This window comes from Trachinotus anak, unplaced genomic scaffold (genome assembly GCF_046630095.1).
Source record: "Trachinotus anak isolate AG129_WGS33_773 ecotype Australia unplaced genomic scaffold, CSIRO_AGI_Tana_v1 ptg000011l, whole genome shotgun sequence".
Lineage (NCBI taxonomy): Eukaryota > Metazoa > Chordata > Actinopteri > Carangiformes > Carangidae > Trachinotus > Trachinotus anak.
In genome coordinates this window covers 25877984-25901272 of record NW_027273862.1, presented here as the reverse complement: position 1 = coordinate 25901272, position 23289 = coordinate 25877984, and the positions used below count along the sequence as shown (strand labels likewise).

Genomic DNA, 23289 nt, shown 5'->3' with positions numbered 1-23289 from the left:
TTTTGTAAAGTATTGAAACTACAAATGGGTGTCATGTTTAAGGATCTCCTGCAGAATGAAATGGCTGAGAGAAGTTGTGGTTTTGGTCTTTAAATGGGATTTCATGACAAAGACTATAGACTTTAATGACCACAATAAAAAAGTGATCTTTCAATGAAAATTAAAAAAAAAATCCCTCTTGCATCAAAATATCTCCATGATATCAGGCATATCTCTGGTTCTTCTGTCAATGTAGAGTTGATTTGTACATGAACTGCCTGAAAATGCAACATATGGTGTTTGTGTGTAGTGTAAAAACTAAAAACTCATAAAAACCTGTAAAACAAATCTCACAAAAGGAGGCTTCAAAAGGCGATGCAGACTGGAAATCCTACACAGTCTCTATCAAACAATTGTTAAAAATTATTCAGTGAAATTTTCTGATTCTCGTTCAGCTAACTGCATTCTCTCATAACTCCCACTTATCTAGTATCTAGTGATTTCCCTGAAAATATATATAGAGTAGCTGAAAGAAAAGTAGATTCATGAATAGATGTCATTGGTTGAAAACTCAAAGATGATACTTTATTTCATATGTGAACATCCACTCATGCTCAGGTAAGATACCTACTCACTGATCTTGAGAATTTCCCTCCTGTCATCATTGATCAACTGTACTGTCAAACTGGCACCCTGCGGTAATGATGATAGCATAGAGCTTCACTACAGAATACCTCTCATTGCCTTGTTTTTTTCAAACATGGTTTATATATAGCTTGGACCTTGCGTTCTGAAATACAATTTTATGAAATATGAATCCTATAGAAATCTTGTGTAAGAAAACATGGAGGGAAATTAGCACATTATGTTTATAGGTATAAGAGAACAAAGTAGTCCCAGTTACTGCTGGTTTTCATTCTTGTCATCTTGATCTTGGAGCCTCTCTACCTGACTATACCACTGTCTAGTGCCAAGTGTATTATTTCTAATAAAATGTGTCCACCATATTTATCAACAGTCCAAGCATTATGCAATAATTCCAGTACCACAATGTGTAATCAACATTGTGCTACTCAATGATTCATAGCCCATTAAAGAGCTCTATCTGGGGAAATCAGGCAGTACACAAGCACTTGCTCAGTGGAAGACAAAAAGAAAACTGTACAGAAGATATAGGAGCCACATCAGTTCAAGCATTAAAAGTGATTAGTCAAATATTACAATCAAATCTAAACCTAACAAGCAGTTATTATCAGTAATCTTACCAGTGTCGCATTACCCACTTACTGGGGAGCAGTCAAGATTAATCCAATCAAGATGCCATAAAAGCATTAGTCTATGTCTTTAAAAGACACAATTAATCTAATCATTGCCAGGTTTCCAGGATGGCAGAATGACCTGTATCTGATTTAGCCTCTCAGTGTGTTGTCAATGCTTAAACACTACTGGGGCTTGGAATGGGAGAAATGTGAAGGTTTGCATGTCTGTGAATCACTGCAAATGATAAAATATTTGCATTTGGGACACTTGGGCTTTACACAGTTAGATGGCTTGATGAAATTGTCACTGAAATAAAACAGTTTATGGGCTGTATTAGGCCATTTTATCCACATCTCACTGATTCAACTTGTCAGAGTCTAGTGCATTAACAACTCCGATGTTACTCACAATGTTAACAATTCACACATCATTCTACAACCCAAAGCATCTTCTCTGCTTCAGGTCTTTTTCTTCAGTAAGAATTGTGCTGTGAGTTGTGTGGCTGTGGGATGGGACCCAGAGTGAAAGGGACAGAGCACTGTTGAAGCTGTAAACACAGCGGCTGCATGCTAACACTTACAATGTGACCTATGCTAGCATGCTAATGATAGCCCTGGGTTCTCAATGTACAGCTGGGGCCGAATTTAGTCATTGAGTTTGAAGTTACTTTAAAGCTGCACTAAACAATATGTTTTATAACAGTGGTTCAAATATGTAATGTGAAAAGGCTGATGAACATAGTGGAGCTAAATGTCCACATCCACATATTTTCCTCAAGTGCTGGTGAAGACCAAACCGGAGCTAAAAGGAGAGCGAATATTGGTCCTGTATTCATCAGGTGACCAAAAATACAGCTATAAATAAAAGATAACATATGGTGATAATATGTCAATGTAAAATGTCATTGTTGTGCTCACTGGTTTTTCTGCTGCCCTCAAATTGGCAAAAAAAAAAACCAAAACAAAAAACAATGAATGCAGGTTTAGTTAACTGAAGTTTTGGATATGAATTGTAACATGTTGGTGGTGCCAAGTGACAATCTCCAGCAAATTGATTCATGCACATCCTTTGGGGAGCACAAATTTCATGGCAGTGGTTGTGGAGATATATCACTGTGGATGATGGTGTTGGACTGAAGGTCTGAAAGATGGATGGGTCAGCATTACCATCCCCAGAGCCCAGGCACCACTTATCTGACACTGAATTCAATTCCCCAGATGACAAGGATATAAGATCAATATTCTCAAGATACAAGATAAGCCATGACAATTAAGATATTTCCCTTAAAATGTGTTTGCAGGCATCGCGTCCACTCACAGTGTGACACAGATTTCATATCATTGTGCTGTTTGCAAGACTGTAAATGAGGGAAACAATGCCTCAACTGCTTGGCAGAGCAATCTGTAAGACTCTGGGCCTCAGCCCAGTGCAAGCCCAGTCCACACGCTCAGCACTCTGAGATGTGCCTTGTGTGGGTTTTTGTCTTGTGCTATGGAGCAGAAGTAGTCTCTTCCTGTCCTGACATCACACAGCACTGTCCTGTCTTGGGTGGGAGATGAGCAACTGTGGGATGGAAATTGAGAACCAGAGAAAAGAAGAACGGGATGACAACAAAGAAATGGGAGAGTGATGTATAATGAATAGTGTAAAATAGAACAAAATATGAACCGAGAATTTCTTAAAGAGGGAAGACAGGGAAAAGGCAAAAGCGGCGATTGTTTGTGTGAAATAGCTACGGGGAGAAATGGCAGTAACAGAAAAGGGACTAACTGAAGTGACTGTGACTCACTGTGTTTTCATTGAGATCCTTTTATTCCAAACTGCTACACTAATTGGATCAAGTCTAAAACTGGATCAGAGGCCAAACCTTGACGAAATCGCTGATAATCCGAGGTGCTGCTGCAACTGTCTTGAGTATTTTCGAGGTTCATGGGATCCTGATGTTCAGTGCCTGTACCATTCATACCTCAGAGCAGTGTTTGATTTTAATGCTGCCTATAAACATGACCGATAATCTCAAAAAGAAAAATCAGTCCAGCTAATGAGACCTTAAGGCACCAATGCCCGAAGAGGATTTTGAAGTAGCTCGAGGACATGATACAATTAAATAAATAGCAGCTGCGTAGGTGGGGAGGGACGATACTGACTCATTTGCCTTAGCTTTAATGGATGTTGGAAAAGTAAGAGCTCTGTATTAATATTTTGAAAGAGGTGTTGTTTATGTTTTACTTATTGAAACCAACCACATTGCAAGTGGGGATAAGCAAATGGGAAACATGGCTGAGAGGGTTGAACTCAGGCTTTGAGTCAGCACAGTTATCTGAGGCTCCAGAACTGGGGAACTTGACTCTGCAGACCCAAACACTGGGGCTAGATAAAATAACATGGACACCTGCACAGTATAATTAGAACATTAGCTCCTTAGTCACTCCTTGCACATGTTTGTGCAGACAAAATGTTTGGAAGAACCCTCAAGAGCAGTTATACTTTTCAGGTGGGATCCAGAGCCAATATAAGAACATTAGTCCACAATAGGAAGCATTTTGCACCTTGTAGTGGTCATTTAGCCTCATACCAATCTCCAAGGTCACCTTGTCTGCAAAGACATATCTTAGCTTTTAGCATTTATGTTTATTTATTTTATTTGTACAGGACCATGTACAATATTAAATATACATGTTACCATTTGATGCAGAGCTAGCCTGAGGCAAATTTTCCTCTGCTGTCCCCTGGTAGATCACAATTAGAACCTCCTCACAGTTACGGAACTAAGCACTAAGCAAACTTGACAAACAAGACAAAACACACAATACACATTACACACTGTAATGCATCTCACAAACACACATACACACACACACACACACACACACACACACACACACACCTTGTGTCAGCACCAGGAGTATGTTTGACAAATTAAAAGCAAAAATATTTGAATACCAAGCAAAACAGATATAATACAGACTCAAGCAAAATGTATGATATCCAGTATCATCAATTCTTTACAGTAAAACAGTCCACTATCCTCTAAAATATATTTAAGGGATCTCAAAGATAGTACAAAATTGTACTTCACAAGCAAAAAAGTATAACCACAAGACTTTCTGGCTCTGTACATAACATATGACAATATAAAGGGGGCTGCGTAAGAGGTCCCCCAATTTACAACCTTGTAGTGCCCTTGAAAATATGCCATTATGTCAACATAATGGTGACGAGTTAACATTTATATAACCAACTATGCAGGATTTTGTGAAGATTAATGGCAGTGAAGTTCTTTTGTCTGCTGTCACAGGCTATTTAAGAAACTATTCAGTGTTCCTTTTGTAAGTTGAAAAGGTCACGCAACCACAATTAAAGTTTGTGCTCAAATTTGTGTGGATAAAGGCTTATAATTTTCATTCCATCCGTGCCCTCCGTGACTGTACTACTTCACAAAATGTGTCTTACAAAGACTCCCTGTGGGCTTAATGTTTACTTTATATATATAAATATAAATGAGGACTGTATTTTGTCCATGTTTTAGTGTATACACAAATATAAATTCACAAATAATCTTGTAAAGATGCAAAATGGTATTGTTTTTGCTGTCACCGACACTTGAAAGATTTATGTTTTACTCATTCATCCACCACAACAGTCTCCTTTGAATACAGACTTTATCTGCCAGAAAGGTCTTCTCCCAAGACTGCAAAATCATGGGTTTATTAAAAGAGATACTGGACTTAAACATGGCGGCCAGTCATTTGAATGAAAAATTGCTTGACATTCGTCACAAAGGTTTTGTGGCTTCTGCTACTGTGGTGTGATGTTACACAATTAAAAATACATTTTCTGGGCTCTAGAAAAGTTTTACAAATATAAAACCTCCAGGGATTAAATATTCGTGATAAGACACGTTTGCAGTTCCAGGTGTCTCTTTTATAATGACGGTCAGTCACAAAAATGCTGTATAGTGAGTGTTTGTTAAACTGCTTTACAATTCACAACTGGACCACTGTTGTTAGCCTTCTAGCCATGCTACCTCCAAATGCTCCGATTCAGGAAAAATTATTTGAAGCATAAACATGCTGTATAGCCTATTATATTATATATGACTATTATTATTATTATTATTATTATATTCTCGGGAGTCAACTTATCCCAACTTTCCGTCATAAGGGATACAAACATGGCTTCATTGATTGTTACTGGCATGGACAGTAACAATGTAAATGTTATTTAATTACTTTTAACAAGTCATATACTATTGTATGTGATATATTTACATTCTTAATATATAATCCATATTGTTTTCTGAATTCTGAGTAGAGTTTCAGAGTTTACTATCGTCCTGAACGCAGCATTGAAATTCAGGCTTGCTAACCTACTCACGCTATTTCCTGTGCTTATGTTTTGCCTGCACCAGTGATAAATCGTGCGCAGCTGATTTCCACTAATTTCTCACATATATCAGCCCCGCGGAGTGGAGTCTTCAGCGCCAGGCCCCCACAGGACGGGGCCGCTGTGAGTGACGGGGGGGCCGTCACAGGCAGCCAGCTGTCTGCTGGGCGTCACCTCACATAATTGGACTGTTGAATGTGAATGTGACTTCTCCTCCATGTTTGTGGTGTTGTGGCCTTTTTGGAGGATTTTTCATGCACAATATGGGAGAAATAATACGGCTTGCAGTGCGGTGAATTGACTGAGGAGGTCTGTGCCCCTGTGTTGTGAGGTGAGTGAAATTCTAGTTTTATGTTATTTATTTATGTGAACTTATTGGTAGGTGTTGTCCGTGCTCACCATACCTGACTTAACACAGCCTGTTAACTAGCTAATTAATTAGGTTTGGGTTAGCCTTGGACACCCAGCTGTGCTAAGGATGCTAATGGGAGAGTGTGCTTGCCACAGCTATTAAATGGTGTTGTGTCAAAGTCCCCAGCTCTTGTTTCTTCCAACATTCACATGTAACCTAATCCTGACTCTAACCACTAAGGAGGGTGCTATAGGAAACACCGTTGTAATCATAGACGTATATAGCTTATGTCTGTGGTTGTAATGGGAGGGAAACTTTATCTAATGGGTTACAGACTTAAATGCAACACTGGAATGCACCTCACCCCATTGCCCACTGCAGGAGTCAGGCATTGCCAAGATGGCGACGGCGCAGCAGCTCATCCTGAGCTTCAAAACCACTCTTCAGAAACCTGTGGTGACATCAGAGGCTCAAACACCTGCTGAAACACCTGTTGTTCATGGAGAACTTCCTAAAGAAGCTGCACAGGAAGCTTCAGGATGACGTGCAGAGGAATAACGTCTTTGGACTTGCACCCAGCTATTCTTGATGGACTTGTGTTTTCTTTTTTCTTGGCCTCAAAGACCATTACAAGTCAGAAGTGAAGTTTCTCTGTCCTGCTTTTTACAGCTTTGGACGACGTTGACGTTTCCCAGGGACTTATTCTGCACTGAGATGTTAGGAGTCCTCACTTCACTACACCAAGGTAAGTAGGCTGTGGTTGCTTTTTGCCTTCATATACTGCATGTTGTGATTGTATATTGGCTGTTTGTTCAGTAATGGGGGCCACTTGCTGTTTTAATTGTGATTTTCTTGTGGATTTGGCCTTTGTTTATTCCTCTTGTGGTACAATGTGGATAGTCATGTTTTAGTTTGTCATTATATTATGTTGTTTTTGGAGGATTTATAATTGGCTCACTGCAAGCTTGGGTTTCCCTTTAAAAGGTTAAATTGTATTGTAAATTGGCCTCAGGGACTGATTTACAGAAATATCTCTAATATTGGCTTTTCTCACACACACTAGAGAGTAATTCACATTTCTCCACACACATATTCAGCTACACATTAGATAAATATTTCAACTCAAAGCAATTCATTTATGTGACAGTTTGCTTTACTGTTCTTCATATCGTAATTACATCTAAACTGCTGAGCCCCTGTTCTCACACTGTTGCTTCGCTCAGCTGCACTCTTTGACAGCCTGTAGCTTATATCCATGTACCGATGGTCATCTGCTGCTTATCAACACTACATAACATTTCATATGAAGAGGCTGTCTGCTCTAAGCTGTGAGTTGTTGTGAATTTTTTTTTTTTTTTTTTTTTTTTTTGATATGGCTAAGTGAATAATTATCTGCTGTAGAGCTGGTGCGCTTTAGCCTGCTGTTCTTGCTGCATATCAGATGGGTTTCAGGCTTTAGATTTATCCATCTTGCTTCACTAGATTGTACAGACAGGTGACAAATTAAAAGAAAAACCAATATAAGGTGTCTTAGCCACCAGAACAACCTCAGTGTGCCTTGGTATTGATTTGAGATGTCTCTAGACTTGAGGAATGAACAACATTCTTTCAAAAGGGATTCCCTCATTTGGTGTTTTGAGGACGGAGGTCGAGCTCTGTCTTAACACATCAGTCCAAAATTTCCCATTGGTGTTCAGTTGGTTTGAGATCCGCTGACTGTTAGGGCTGTAGCAAATGATTCACATCATTTTCGTACTCCTCAAATCTTTTAGCTACTCTGCTTGCCTTATGGATTGGGGGCATAATCATCCTGGAAGAGGTCACTTCCCGGTCTTTTCTGCGCTGAGCTTGGTGTTTGCTTGTGGATCATGCCAGCATCCAGCTATAGGCCAAATATCAAATCTGCTTATTCTGACTGCACACAACAAGTCTGTCCTGTGAGTTGTCTGTTTGAACCGATGGTCATCTGCTGCTTATCAACACTACATAACATTTCATATGAAGAGGCTGTCTGCTCTAAGCTGTGAGTTGTTGTGAATTTTTTTTTTTTTTTTTTTTTTTTTGATATGGCTAAGTGAATAATTATCTGCTGTAGAGCTGGTGTGCTTTAGCCTGCTGTTCTTGCTGCATATCAGATGGGTTTCAGGCTTTAGATTTATCCATCTTGCTTCACTAGATTGTACAGACAGGTGACAAATTAAAAGAAAAACCAATATAAGGTGTCTTAGCCACCAGAACAACCTCAGTGTGCCTTGGTATTGATTTGAGATGTCTCTAGACTTGAGGAATGAACAACATTCTTTCAAAAGGGATTCCCTCATTTGGTGTTTTGAGGACGGAGGTCGAGCTCTGTCTTAACACATCAGTCCAAAATTTCCCATTGGTGTTCAGTTGGTTTGAGATCCGCTGACTGTTAGGGCTGTAGCAAATGATTCACATCATTTTCGTACTCCTCAAATCTTTTAGCTACTCTGCTTGCCTTATGGATTGGGGGCATAATCATCCTGGAAGAGGTCACTTCCCGGTCTTTTCTGCGCTGAGCTTGGTGTTTGCTTGTGGATCATGCCAGCATCCAGCTATAGGCCAAATATCAAATCTGCTTATTCTGACTGCACACAACAAGTCTGTCCTGTGAGTTGTCTGTTTGAACTGATGCACTCATTCATTTCCTCAGAACAGTGGTTAATGGGTGCTGTAAATGTTGAACAGCATTAATACATCAAAAATTTGATAATAGTTTTGAATTCACACTTATAATTACTGCTGCCATAATTCCTAAAAATAGTGTTTGTATGATGGTGAAGGATTTATTGGTTTCACCAGCACCAAATTCTTAATAGTGACTCAGACCTTTGCTGGCCCACATTTGGCCCTGTTAAATTAATTATGGGGTACTTAGGGCTGCAATGGTTGTTTCTTGGAAATTTGGGTTTGAAAAAACAGTATTTTTCTAACTCTTTAGAATTAGTCAACCATGTCAGATCATTATGACATATCTTGTCTTGAAATGAGGGCTTCGGAAGAGAATAAATCAATGAATAAACAAATGAGCTTTCCAAGTCCAGCTAAAAGAGGGGTTGGTTGTTTTTAGCTGGTTTGAGTGGGCTGAATGTCTGTCTGGCTGAGTGTCTGCCTTGCACAGTGACCTGCAGCCATGTATGTAAATGTATAGCATGTTCTGTTGATTTGCCTGCTATCTGTGTCTGAGAGGTTTCAATGAAACAAACTGGTCAAATGGCAGTTATTCACTGCAGCAATTGCAGTAATCAAAATTTCATGCAAACCGGGTCCGTCGGGCTTAATAGCCTCTCACTGTCAGTGAATTGCACATTGATTGATTGAGCCTACTTTGCTATTGGGTGTAAATACATTATGTAGTAACGCTCTGAGGTTTTATTCATATCTTATTTAACTCATTTTAATATAATAAAAATGTAAATAAAATTGTTTTGTTGTAACATGTGACCAAAAGCCCAGAAATTAAGATACAATTTAGATATTTTTCTTGCCTTGCTGGGATGGAAATACATTTATATGTTGACAATTATAGTTTCAGCTATCAGCATTTTTTTCACTCCCTAACAGCATTTAATAACCAAGTTTTTATAACTGACACACATAAATATAAGTGTGAATAAATTCAATTAAATCATGCTTTTGGCAAAAGAGCTCCATCTCTTGCCTCTCATTAGAAATGACCATGGCAATTAATTCTCGACAGACACAAATCTGACAAGCTTCAGCTGTGTTGTGCTCCTCCACTGCTAAATCCAATGTGACAATGTCATGACTGTACCTACATTTGAGAATTTCACTGCACACTTGAGGACTGCTCTCCGGCTCCTCTGAGTTGACTTCAGTTTTCCGAGTGCCATGAAATGAGATGTGAAGATGATATACCATATGAGATGAAAACTCTGACAGGGACAGGGACAGGACCGAAGTAACCAAAGACACCCCCCCCCCCAGCCTGACAGCCAGGCAGAAGCATAATGTGGCTTGAAATACAGCACAGCCTGCTTTATTTTCAGGAGGCTGAGCTCATGCTGCCAAGTCGCCATATTTTCAGCTGAAAATCAAGAAATCACTGTAACACTGTTGTGCTTCCTGAGTGCAGAGTGCTGTTACAGGGAGACTGTAAATTAAATTGTAATTGAACCATGGAGGTGATACCTAGTCTACATTATTATTTTTATATGAAAGAATTAGTGTAAAATATTTTTATGAAAATGACTTTGTGTAGACTCATATTATCCTCATATTAAAGTGTGTAAAGTAATTTCACTTCTGCGCTGTGCTGTTTGTTTCAGTAATTTAATAGAAATTTAGGTCAGCAGCTTGAGACTGATGGGAAAATGATTTTTAAAACAAGATGACTTGTGTTGTAGCAGGTGGAATTATATTAACCCACCAGCAGATTCTTTGGTTGTTTTAGTAATATTTTGCAACAACTGAGATATTTGAGAATCCAACAAAAACTCGAAAAGAAGCTGATAGAATTAGTTGGTAAATTGATTTAGTCAGCCAATAGAAAACAACAACTGTTTTGATAACTGAGTAATCATTGAAGTAGTTTTTTTTAAAGCAAAAGTGCCAATCATACCCTAGTTCTAACTTTTTAGTCGTGAAGATTTGCCACTTTTGTTTGTCTAGTGTGTTAGTACATTTAATATTTATTGGACAAAACAGGATATGAGAATGTCACTAAAATAATTGTTAGTTGCAGCTCTAAAGTGAAGTGCTGTGTTAAAATCACTTTGAAAGGATGCACATAAGACTGTTGATACAGATATCCATCAACTGGATGCAGCATCGACTGATGGTGAAATGACAGCAGACTAAGATGTTTCAATTATATCTACATGCTTCAATACTGTGTGTATTGTATAAATTAGCAGCTATTCTGTAAGCTTATTAGACTGAAGATCCTGGAAGAACCAGCAGTGTGTAAGTACAGCTTGTAGAAATGATGCCATATTAATAGTAAAATATTGATTGTTACCATGGGCCTACATCATCGTCTCTCTGTTCCCGTCTCCTGTATGTGTGTAAAACTCATCTGCATGTTGTGCAGTCAAGTGTGACATCTTGCACTGCAGCTCAGCTCCATCTGACAGATTATGATCTACTGTTATACTGTGATGAAAAGAGCAATGCTTAGATTTCAAGTTGATGACATGGGCTTACACAGTGGCTGATCAGCATTTTTCCTGGGAGTGAATTCTCTTTTGTCTCAGCAGAAACAGGACAAATTCATTAAGGCTGTTGTGTGTGTGTGTGTATAGTTGTTTCTGTGTAGCTCCTCTTCACAGCACAGCTAATAAGTGTGGAAAAAACAGAGGTGATACTCAGGGCTGTATGGAGGAGGCATTGTGACCTGATGGTAGCACTAGAGCAAAGGTCATGGGGTCACCAAACCTAATTTTGAATGTGCAAAGGAAATGTCGTCAATTGACCAAGCACATGGTGAATCATACAGTCATCTTTGAAGATGTCTCAGCTAGACAGTGGCATTAAAGGAAAAGTCACAATGACACCAAATTTGATAGACTGAATGTGCAAAATGAATCTTATGTATCTCAAAACAGTGCTAATGGGGTGGAGGGCCAGGTGGCAACAGTCACACATCAACTCTTGAAAACTGACAATTACACTGTCTTGTTGTCTACAGCTCTAACTGTTGACATGTTTGTATTAAAAACTGTCAGGCAGTAGATGTACAATAATTGGCAGCTTTTAGGTCTATCTATCTTAAAATGATGGTGTTTAACACCCCTGCAATAAATCTTACCTTCATGAAGGTTATAATTTATAATACATAGATGGATAGAGTACTTTATTGCTATTGATATTAATAATTATTATCCCAAAGGGAAATTGCTGCAACAGTGCACTGTTTAGGAGTGGTGCTTACTGGGGCTCTTGAATGAATTATAATTACCAATAATTTGTTTCAAATTTTTTTCACTTGACTGACCCATTAGAGCAGAAACTTTATATGAATAATACAAATTTAAATTTCTTTGTCAGTTTTAAATTAGGGGTGTTGCATATACCTGTATTGATGATAACTGGGACATTTAATAAATGAAATATTGATATCTTGTTAAAAATGCACATGGGAATATTTTGACGGCAGATACCTTGTGGATCTCTTCATTATCATTTTATCTGGTTGCCTTGCCACTATCATTAAGTGTAACTTTTTCTAAACTTTTGTACAGTTGTGGTCACAGATTCTGTCTCCATTTGCCTACACTCATAATTAATTTGCCAAAAAGGAGACAAAACACACAATAAACAAAGTTCAGATAGATTCAACTGATAGCATCGTTCCTTTTTAAAAATATTTTCTATAGATATTGCAATAATTGTGAATTCTTTTGGCCACGATAGCTGTGAAATGAAAATCTGATATTATGACAGCCCTGGTTTGAATACAATATACTGTTTAGGATATTCTCTCCAGAGGAAAGCAATAACGTAATGTAGATCTCTTCTCCTCATTTACTTCTCCCTGATAAACACAAGTTTAATGTAAAACCACTGAGTTTATGGCCATTTTCTTTGCTTGTGAATTCTTCTTTTAAATTACTTCTTGCTCTCCTCTTTCATTATTTTTCTTGTGTCTTAATTTTCACTGTGTTTTAAGTCTCTAAAAGTTAATTAACGAAAATGTCTCAAATCTAGCAGTACTCTCTGAAACATCTATGACCAATTACTACTCATCTATAGAGGAGATTTCTGCTTTTTTTTTTTTTTTTTTTTTTTTTTGTCTCAAGCACTTCAGCAGACATTCTGTCACTTCTTGATTGGGTACACTTGTCGGGGACTGGGTAGGATATTGCCTCCGAGGACAGCCTGAATTCAGGGGCAGATTCAACACAGGAAATTGTGGACCCTGCTGACTTGTCAGCATCATGGAGATCTTGCACATTTGTTGCCAGATATTCATGCTGCAACAATATTCACAAACCTTTAGGCGAGTAAGCTTGCTTTGTTGTGTTGAGATCTGGTGACTGTGCAGGGCGTTTTAATGAAGTGAAGCCTCTGTCATTTAACTTCATCAAATCATCTTGATATGATGGCTGCTTTGTGACACTATATTATCCTGCTGAAAATGTCAGTTGAAAAGGGTACAGTGTGGCCATCAAAGAGTGTAACTGGTGTGTAGCAACAACTCGGATGTTGTTCAAGTGGTGTTTATTGGTTTGCCATTAAATAACTCAGAGCTCCATTTTATCACAGCCTAGAAATTTGATGCTAGGTAGAGTGTATCCATGACTGATGCTGTTCACTTTTTCTGCTCTTTATTTATCTGGGTTTTGCAATCACTTGCTCATTGTAGCATCATCCTCATGCTCTTGGCTGTCAGGTGTGGAACAGACTGTGCCCCTCTGCTCTGCCTCATGGTTTCAGGCATTGTGCTTTCACAGATGCCCTCCTGTGTGCACTGTTGTTGTTGTTGTTGTTGTTTGTGTACTTGTGGCATTTGTGTGTCCAGCTTGAAATAGTCTGGCCATCCTTTTCTGATGTCTCTGTCATCAGCAAGTAGTTTTTGCTCAGAGAGCTGCCCACTAACATGTTTTTTGTTTTGTCCTGTTCCCTGGGAAAAACTAGAACTCTTCATTGTAAGAAAATCCCAAGAGGCTGAAGTTTCAGGGGCTCATACCCACAGCCTACACCAGGCACCAAAATGACAACAAATTCATAGTTAATTACACGTCACGTCTGCATTTTATATTTTAGATTCAGCACCAACTACCTGTAGGTGCTGAGAATTAGTAATAAGGTAATCAAGACGCCACAACTCATATGCATCTCTTGATTGCTACAAAGGAGAAAGGTAGGTGTGTGTGTGTGTGTGTGTGTGTGTGTGTGTGTGTGTGTGTGTGTGTGTGTGTGTGTGTGTGCGCGCGCGCGCGAGATCTCAAAGGACTTATATCTGCCTCTTCACATTTGGTGAAGGCAGTAAGGGTTTCAGAGCTCCAGATAATTGGAGACTTTGTCCTTAAAGGTGAACCTGACATGTATGTGACATTTTTTGAGAGACTGCAGCAGCACTCTGAGCAGAAACAGGGCCACTGTTTAAACCATCAGCACACAGCTAGGGGACATCTGGGCTCAGCGGCGAGCAATAGCAGATAGCATCTAAGCAGAGCTACAGTCCGGGCTTAATCTTCTGTCTTATTGTCACTATTACTTGCTTTGTCTACAAATGTCAAATAATTGTATATTATTTAATTAAAAAGAAGTTATAATGTAACAGAAATAATGAAAAGTAGCCATCACAGTTTCTTAAAGTCAAAGGTAACTAAGAATCCAAAGCCCAGAGATATTCAGTTTACTATCGTGTAACACAAAGCAGCAAAATCAACAACTGAGAAGCTGGAACATGTAATCTTTTTGGCATTTTGCTTAAAAGATTACTTAAATGATTAATCAATGATTAAAGGAGCTGCTGATCAATTTACTGTGGCTCAATTAAAGAAATAATCCTCTAATTGTTGCAGCTTTACATCGAAGCACCAACATAGACGCAATATCATGTTATGAAAGTGAAAACATTTCTGTCCTGAGATCTTTTTTTTTATCAGGTAGTTAGTGCACTTGGATTCTTAGAGGAGCATAGCTTCATTCAGTTAACAAATTCATTTTAATATTTTGTGCCTTAATTGTAGCCTTGAACAAAAGTTCACCTAATGCATTAAATATTATTCCCTAAGTGGGTGTGAAAGCAGAGAAGCTGATTATTACTCATTAGATGTAATTATTACAAATGCATTATCATACAGTCAGAACATTAACAGTGCCCTGCCTGGTAAAATATTTGATTTCCCAATGAGATGGACCTTAAGTATCAGTAATGATGAGCAGTGAGGTACTCAGCAGAGGTAGGGCACCCCTTGCTTAAGCTTTTTACTATTATGACACTGTTTAATGATAAAATGTCATGGAAATGGCACAGCTCCTTTAATGTATATTCTTCACCGCACTCTGGCCAAGAGCTTTCATCATTCTGGTCATTCGAGAAACGACATAATGAGCACTTTATTCAGTAGTCATTTTAAATATATTCAGTGACCTCATGCATGTCACCTTACATATGCTCCTTAGCTCAAACATTCATCACAAGATGCACAGCCATGCCACTGTTTAGACTTTTATCTGATGCATCTTCTTGGCCAGAACTCTCTCTCAGAAAGAAGATTGATTTATTTATATTTTTATATATATATATATATATATATATATATATATATATATATATATATATATATATATATATATATATATATATATATATATATATATATATATATATATATATATATATATATATATATATATATACATACATACATACATTAACAATGCACCAACGGAGAATTATCACTCCAGTCTAAAGCTCCCTACAGCTTTATGGAGCCTGCACCGTCATTCCCCTGCTACACACTTACAACTCTAATAGCAGTGTTTTAGCAGGCAGCTGATAATGCTATAAAAAGTCAACTACCTGCACAGCACCCAACAACAAACAGACACATTAGCAACTAGATGGTGAACATACTGTAGGATTTAGCATCTTAAGAGCCAGATACTTCACTCAGGAGTTGGTAGGGACCAAAAACAGAGCTACAAGACAGTGACTATCGGACTTAGATTCATCAGGTGGATAAAACATGACTGAAAATGAATGCTAATTTTGCGAGATAAGTACTTGTTGTGTAAATAAACAACTGATTGCTAACAATTTGCCATATCAACTTAAAAAGGTGATGTGTCAGTGTTGGCTTCACAACTTGTTTGCACTGCCCTGTAGATTTACAGCAGTTAAACAACTGTTAAAGAACAGTAAATGTTGCAGCTATATTTGAATGGTTTAGGGCAAGGCAAGTCTATTTGTTTATTCATAGCACTCTTCAACAGCAACATCCCTGGTTTGATTCTGGCTGGGGACCTTTGTTCTGCATCAAACCTTCTCTCTCTCCCAACATTTCACATCAAACAGAGGCAAAAAAATACCCCCCCCCCCAGGAAGGGACCAACCTACTGAGCCTCAATTAGTAGGGATTGGGATGCTTGTCTGGCTTACAGCTCCCTTCTGGGTGTTATCTAACATCTGTCTTCTTCACACACCTTTCTAATTGCTGAGGCCCAAGGACTCTGTGGATTAAGCTCACAGTTCACCTGATTTAGGAGGACATTTCTAGCATGTTTACAGTTGTCACAAGAAGTGATTTTAGTGGAAAACTGTGAATTTGATCAAAGGCTTAATGGTTTGGTTGTGTGACCATGTTTTTCAGTTGCATTTATTTTTTTGTTAAAGCTGTGTCAATCCCAGACTTGAACAATTATACTGATGAGTAGAATTTAAAGGTTGTAGGAATGTAGGAATGTGCTTTCAGGAATAATTACCAAGTGTGAAACCCAGTCATGTGATTGTGTTATGAGTCACGATTTTAGAGGCAATGGTAATTTTCACATTTCATTTTCAAAGAAAAAAAAAATAAAAGTGATGTTTTTTGCTGCGGTCTGGACCCAATAAGCATGCTCCCTTACATCTGGAGAATATGATTTGTAGGCCGGGGCAGCTCTGCAGCACCACAATGTGTCATTTGTAATGGTATGACATGCCATAGTCCCTGGATATATAACAAAAAACAAAAGACAAACATCTGCACTGTCAGGGCTGACTGTAAAGAGACCATATGTGATTAGGAAAGTATTCTGAGGGCAGATGCTTTGAGGAAAAACTTCTGAGATTACAAAGTTGGCTATTTTTCATGAAAGCTTTCAGGATGTTATATCTTTGCCAAACAACAGTCAAGTCTGCTGATCACACGCATGTTTGTATTAAGAGAAAATTGTTTGGAGAGGAGTACTCTTTCATCTTGTACCCTAGGTGCTAACAATACACACAGGGTCTATTTCCATGAAAATAGAAACTGAAATAGGAACCCGAGTTGTTATTCAGAAAAAGTCTGTCAGTCATTATTAATTTCTATACTACAGATTCTTGTTGAAGTTATAATGGTTATAGTGCTGAATAAACCCTTTGCATACATTGTCTGCAAGTGAAAATTTAGAAGCATGAGAGCAGATTTATCATGCTGAGCCTTTGCTCTCAGCGGTATTTCTTGCTGGCAGTTACAGCTTTCTAAAGCAGCCAGGCACCATCTAAAAATCTGGAGGTTAGGGATAGACCATTAATTCAATGAATTTGGTTAATTAGCCTACTGCCTCATGCCAAACCCCTAATAAAATACCCAGGGATTTATAGTCAGAGGTTGCAAATAACTTTCTAATGTAGTCTTGCCCTATTTAAAAGCAGGATTTTTTTTTTTTTATTTTTTTTTTTTTATAACAGCGTATTGGTCTGTTGCAGAGGTTGTTTCATTTAGAGAAGGATCAGTTGTTGCTGTAATGTCAAGGTGATTCCATATTCAAAACCATCTGTTCTTGAACTCTGACACATCTGAAGAAAATCTGTGGGGCTTCTATTCTTGATGCATCCTATCTTACTGCAAATCTTGATCCAGGGCAAGTAACTCGCTATGCAAACTCATTTCCCTGTGAATTCAGCACCATGTGGGGTAGTTCCTGCTTTGTGTGTTGGTGGAGAGATGTTTGAAAAAAAAAAAAAAAAGAGCACTTAACCCAAACCTTGAAAACACTGGCTGGCAGTCTGACATGAAGAGTGTTTCAATGGAAAAAAAAAAAAACCTGGTAGAATTTAATTTAACATGTGTTTACTAATGTAAAACACTGTATGAGATGGACAACAGCTACATGAAATGCCACTTACCAAAGCCATAGCTGAACGAGAAGAAATGTGGCACAGTGAACGTGCCATTAGATGCAGTTCCTCTAATCACCACTAGGTGAGGGCGCTCAAAAAAATACAGGGTATATTGAGTAGACTGGGGAAAAGGGGAAAACCCAAAATGTAGTATGTCCGTTTACTTGCTCTGGTGTGTCAAAGTGGAGATTATCAAAACTATTGCTACATTAAGAGGAATGACTGTTGTGATATTCATTTTTTTTTTTTTTTTTTTTTTTAATAACAAATCCCAGAACATTCATGTCCTGAAATGTTACTGTTTTGTGAATTGCTGCAGCTGGCAGCAAGAATGTTCCATGCACAATGGTCACGAAAGCTAACATCTTGTTTAGGCTACCAGAGCGACAGTTCATAACGTGAGCTGGATGCCCCCCCAATAGGCAACAGGCTACAGTCATCACTGTTCAGTCTGTCAAAATATAACATTGCCTTTTCAAATGAATATTTTCACACCATTGGTCTGTCACCTTGTGAGTGTGCAAGTAGTGGTTTAAATTGACTAACTGTATGGAGGTGTACATGCATACACGTGCATGTGTGTTAACACACTGTGTGTACAGCAGCCTCTATTGTTTTCAGTTTTTTTGCTGTGATATTTGGTATCGACAATATTGGATTTTCAGTGGTATTCGTACCAACTACCAAAATACTACATCTGTATTACCTAGTTAAAAATACTACCTGGTTAGTTGTATATGTACCTAATTTCTAGGAGACTGGGCTGATACAGGATATGTGGTAGATTGTACTTATTTAATGTATGAAATGTGATGAAGGTCTACATATAAGGCTCAGTATTGAAAGTCACTACTTTTTTTGCTCCTGTCTGCATTGCCAAGCATCAAAATCTGTTGAGTACTGAAAGCTGGCGCTGAATGTCTCCCAAGTTTAGACAGTTTTTTTAAGTCAATGTTCACATGCAGCTGCTTGTGTTTAAACTCTTGACACTTGAGTTTTTCTTCCCCTTTTTTTTTTCTTTTTTTTTTTTTGGGATGAGAAAAGCACATTCATATCTCTCAAACTAATCTCAAACTAAAAAAATACTTTTTGCATCAGTGTTGAAACTCAGGCCTTGAATCTGCATGAGTATCAAAAATTTCAAACAGTGTTGGTGCCTAACTAAATCATATCGTCCCAGCATGAACTTTTTAGGCTCATGTCTCTGCTTTGATCCTTCCTGTGTGGAATTTATGATTTTGTTGCAGTTGTAGTTTCAACAAATGTAGCCTAGGTTAAATGCAGACTCAGGCTACAGAGATGCTCCAGCTCAATTGTGACCTTTTTAAATATTTACATTATGAAATATTTATTTACATTTATTAACTACTTATAACGCTCATGATTATTGAACGACTATCAGATCAAATCTAGATATACATTTGTTTGTAATGAACTCTCAGTGGACTAAAGCAGAAGTGATTTTTCCGCAGCACCAGATATTCCTAGTGAAGCAACTTCAGTATTGATCAGCAACCCTATCATACCTCTGCTGTGCTGTTATAGTCATTCGACAACAATCACAGTACTGCAATAGTGATTTTTAAATACTGCCATTGTGTTGCATCCAGGATTCCACTTGGGAAACCTCACTACCATCTTAAATGCTGTTAGGTACAACATCATGACAGCAAAAAACAGGGGTGCATCTTACCCAGAATACATTGTTGTCACTTAATGTTTCCTTTACAGAGGACACAGCAGAAAATCATTTGTTTTGTGAACAAAGAAGCCACATTCAAAGGATGTGCACACTTGTATAAAAATAACTGATTTGAAATGCATTATTTTTCACTTTTATGTGTAAATTTTATCATTTCTTATCATTCTCAATTTTGAGGCCTGCTTGAGGGCAAGTTAGTTCCATTTTAAATCCTTTGCTCCCTCTTGGACCCCGCTCTGCTGCTCTGAAATTGGCCACTCACATTACGAATTGTGCTGCATATTACCATGTGCCAAGGGGAAGTGAAGGATGTCACATGGAAACAGCAAAGGTGCGTCTGATGGAGAGAAAGAGAAGTGTTGGAGATGAGCAAACCTGAAAACCCAATAACACCATTTTATTCCTTTTTGCAGATCTATATTTGAATAACCCAATAATCGTGGTATCCATGTGTTAAGGCGCTAGCTGACTGGCTGAGTTTAACAGGCTTCACAGCAGGCATATTGGGTGTGGGTCAGATGCCTGCAGGCTGCTAATGATTAATGAATTCCATCACTGTCACTCTGGGAGTATGGTCACATAGACAGAAGCCGTCAGTCTTAGCCTGCTCATCTCGCTGCAGAATTAGCTGAAAATATTCTCTGAAGGACTCACGCAGGAAGGAATTTCAAAGCACAGAAAAAAAAAAATCTGGTTTGTTGTTGAAGAACCACAGTTATAGCTAATTTCTAGGATAAAAATAAATTGAAGCTATTTGCATTGCACACTTGAAATTTTAGCATTAGTTTGCTGCTCTGTCATGGAATACAGATTCTGCTTTTAAAGGATAGGTTCACAATTTTTCAGGTCAGTCAGTTGTGCATATGAACATACAAAAAACAGATTTTGCTTGCTGTAATCGATACATGTCACTTTAAAAAAAAAAAAATCAAGTTCAAGCAAATTTTAATGATATGCAGTTTGTACTGTACATGCACACCTGGATTTTGGGCTTTTCTGTCGTTCCTCTCTGCAGATCCTCTCTCTGAGGTTGGATGGAGACCATAATTTCCGGGTTTCTCCAGAGATGTTTGATTGGGTTCATCTCAGGGCTCACGCTGGGCCACTCAAGGACATTCAGAGTTGTCCCTAAGCCACTCCTATGCTGTCTGGGCTGTGTGCTTAGGATCATTGGTGAATTTTTGGGTCAGCTTGGGGTCCTGAGTGTTGGTTTTTGTGGGCCAGACTTTTGTTATGGATGCCTCTGTACTTTGTTTTCCTCAACCCTGACCAGTCCCCCTGTAGCTGCTGCTAAAAAAACACCCCCACAGCATGATACTGCCACCACCAAGCTTCACTGTTGGGATGGTAATGGGCAGGTAATGAGCAGTTCCTGGTTTCCTCCTAATATTACACTTACAATTGAGGCCAAACAGTTTAATCTTGGTTTCATCAGACCTGTTTCTGACAGTGTGAGAGTCCTTAAATTGCCTTTTTTCAAACTCCCAGATGCTTTCATGTGCCTTTGACTGAGGAGAGGCTTCTGTCTTGCCACTGGCAACTCCACAGCCATAAAGTACAGACTGATTGAGTGCTGGGGTGATGGATATCCTTCTGTAGGTTTCTCCCATCCCCACACAGGATCTCTGGAGTTCAGCCAGAGTGACCATTGGGTCCTTGGTCACCTCTCTCACCAAGACCTTCTCCCCAGTTGCTGAGTTTGGCTGGGTTACCAAGTTCAGGGAGAGCCCTGATAGTACCAAACTTCTTTTGCAAAAATTTATAAAATACTGCTTTTGCATTGGCATTAAAGGATATCCAGTGTAGATTGATGAGTAAAAAATGAATTTAAACAAAACATACGGTTGCAACATAACAAAACATGAAAAAAGTGAATGGGTCTGAATACTTTCTGAATGCACTGTGCTTACTGGACAGTGTGAGCAGGAGGAATAATTACTGTAAGTATGCAAAATGCACTGTAATTATTGGTGCCATTAAGTACAATCAGAAAAGACCAAAATGTTTAACTGTCAACTCCCAAAAGACACTTTTGTGAAAGAGCACTTTCACATAAGATGTATGATGTTAAAAATGCTAAACAGAAGGCAGGTTTTGCCATTGTGTGTGTGCTTTGTAGCATTAAATACTCACTGCGTACAATAACTTGAAAATTAATTCATTACATTTTTGATACATTTTCCAAATCCTGTTATGTCCATTTTTTTTTTTTTTGGCCAGAGTTTTTTCCAAACTAGCATTTTATTTTATTTTGTCTTATTTTATTTTTATTTGGCTTCAAATGCCTAGCTAAAGACAGCAGCAGTGTTGCTGTGGTGTGTATGACCTGGCAGTTCATGTTAGTGTCTTGCTCTGACCACAGAAACAATATTAACCTTACATTGTCACTTGAAATTGTAGCAATTTTATGACACATTATTTGTAGCAGCACACGGATGGGTTTGAAGTTTAAGTAAAGGTAAAGTCTGATTGTTTAATAAAAAAAAAAACCTCAAAGATTTGTTTAAAGATGAATAAATGGTGGGCAGCTTCCCTTTTGGATAATGAATGGCTACAAATAATTGTCACTTTCTTTGTCTGTGCATTGAGAACAGTCAGTTAATGAGAAGTGTATGAATGAACTGAGATAAAGAAACAAAGACAGCAGTGGACTCTGAGGTGCCGTAAGTAGTACTGTGGTCATGTCTGTATGACCAGCATCATGTTAGTAAATAGACAGACATGTCATCAACAAAAACATGGTGCATCAATCAATCAAATGTTACTCCCATGACAAAATAATACGCTTTAACCAGAGAGAAGTGTGAAAGGAGACAACCATCCCCATGTCATAACAGATTAGTCCTCAAACACCCACACACATTCTGCTTCTATCCAATCAAAATGTTTATTCTCTGGTTTCTTATCCAGTGGATTGTGCATGGGGAATTCTTAGCTTTTAACCAAACACGTAGCTGAGGTAAAACCTGAAGCTAAAAAATATACTTTAAAATATTCAGTTTTCCTGAAAATGAATAATTTGCAGTTTGGGCATTGCTTTTGTTTCATCCACCAGCAAAGAATGGTTTCACCGGTGTTAAAGGACTCACATTTGGCTGAAAATTGGAGGGTAGCCAGAGCTACATTATACTGCATCCATATATGGCACAGTCCCAGATTACATTATCTATAATAATAAAATATAAATTCCGTTTTGAGCAGGTACTTAGATGAGAATAAGTAAAAATAAATTTAAGTGGAGAATATAATTAAGAGTGTTTAGAAACAACTGCATATTGAGCCACAGTGTTCTACTGAGAGGATCCATTTGAACTAGGAAGTGGGAATTTCTGAATTCCCAGAGGAAACTCAGGAAATTGGAAGATCCTCACCAGCACCAACCTTAGAATCCAACATGGCTGTTTTGTCCGTCAACAGTGGCGAAAGGTTTAGCACTATACTGTTTATTAGCACTTCTGTCTTATTTGTGTCTTATTGTACACAGTACTATCCAACTTCTATCTGTGGACATGTTGCTATGGTGTTCGTATGTGCAAAATACTGTGTAATGCCTTGTTATCAACTGGTGTTGCTAGCAAGAGCAAGTTTTCCTGGAGGTGTCCATCTTGGTTTTACTGGAGCACAGTTTGAACACTGGACTTCTGAGGTAAATACAACACAGCATTTTACTTTTACATCTTTGATTTTGTATGTTGATTTTGTATGTTAGAAATGTTCCGCAAACATTGTTTTTCTCAACTTTCATAGTATTTTTTACAATTTTGTTGGAAAGTTTAACCCATAAAAAACTAATATTTAGCTCAAGTT

The 23289-nt window shown here is 38.2% G+C and overlaps 1 long non-coding RNA gene across 1 annotated transcript in view; it reads left to right on the top strand.

Moving 5' to 3' along the window:
- The first annotated feature begins 5617 nt into the window (after positions 1–5617).
- Positions 5618–23289, top strand: part of LOC139628032 (uncharacterized) — a 48715-nt gene continuing 31043 nt past the window's right edge. Inside the window, exons 1-2 of the long non-coding RNA XR_011692660.1 lie at positions 5618–5956; positions 6647–6722. This is a non-coding gene — a long non-coding RNA (uncharacterized lncRNA). The remainder of the gene's footprint in view (positions 5957–6646; positions 6723–23289) is intronic.